The following is a 1,059-nucleotide window of genomic DNA, read 5'->3' as shown; positions in this document are numbered from 1 at the left end:
ACTCTTACCTTCTCCTTTAACTTCCTGTTTTTCAATGTAACTGAACGCTCCCCCCAATATTTAGTTTAAAGCCCTATCTACAGCCCTAGTTATACAATTCGCCAGGACTCTGGTCCCAGCATAATTCAGGTGGAGTCCGTCCCATTGGAACAGCTCCCTCTTTACCCATTACTGGTGCCAATGTCCCACGAATTCGAACCCATTTCTCCCACACCAATCTTTGAGCCACGCATCTACCTCTTTAATCTTATTGACCCTTTGCCAATTTGCTCGTGGCTCAGGTAGTAATCCTGGAGATTATTACTTTTTTGGTTCTGCTTTTTAATTTCGCCCCTAGCTGCTCATATTCCCTCAGCAGAACCTCTAACCTTGCTCTACCTATATCGTTGGTGCCAACGTGGACCACGACAACTGTAGATTTTCCCTCCCACTCCAAGTTCCTCTGCAGCCCAGATGAGATATCCCGAACACTGGCAGCAGGTAGGCAACAGAGCCTTCGGGACTCTCGATCCTGGCCATAGAGAACAGCGTCTATGCCCCTAACTATACTATCCCCGATTACGACTACATTTCTCTTTTCTCCCCCCACTTGAATGACTCCCTGTACTATGGTGCTCTGGTCAGTTTGCTCATCCTCCCTACAGTCTCTGCTCTCATCCACACAGGGAGCAAGAATCTCGAACCTGTTGGACAAGGACAATGGCTGAGTCTCCTGCAGCACTACCTCCTGGATCCCTCTACCTGCCTCACTCATATTCACACCCTTCTGTCCCTGACCACTGGCTGAATTCACGGTAGTTAATCTAAGGGGTGTGACTGCCTCCTGAAACACATCGTCCAGATAACTCTCCCCTTCCCTGATGTGTTGCAGTGTCCGAAGCTCAGACTCCAGCTCATCAACTTTGAGCCAGAGTTCCTCGAACAGCCAGCACTTGCTACGGATGTGTTCACCAGGAACCACAATGGAGTCCACCAGCTCCCACATCGTGCAGGTACAACACATCGCCTGGTCCTGCATCTCTATTTTATTTAATTAGATTTTATTTTTTTAAATTTCCA

Source organism: Heterodontus francisci, chromosome 34 (assembly GCF_036365525.1).
Source record: "Heterodontus francisci isolate sHetFra1 chromosome 34, sHetFra1.hap1, whole genome shotgun sequence".
NCBI lineage: Eukaryota > Metazoa > Chordata > Chondrichthyes > Heterodontiformes > Heterodontidae > Heterodontus > Heterodontus francisci.
The sequence above is the reverse complement of the archived record's forward strand: the minus strand, read 5'-3'. Positions refer to the sequence as shown.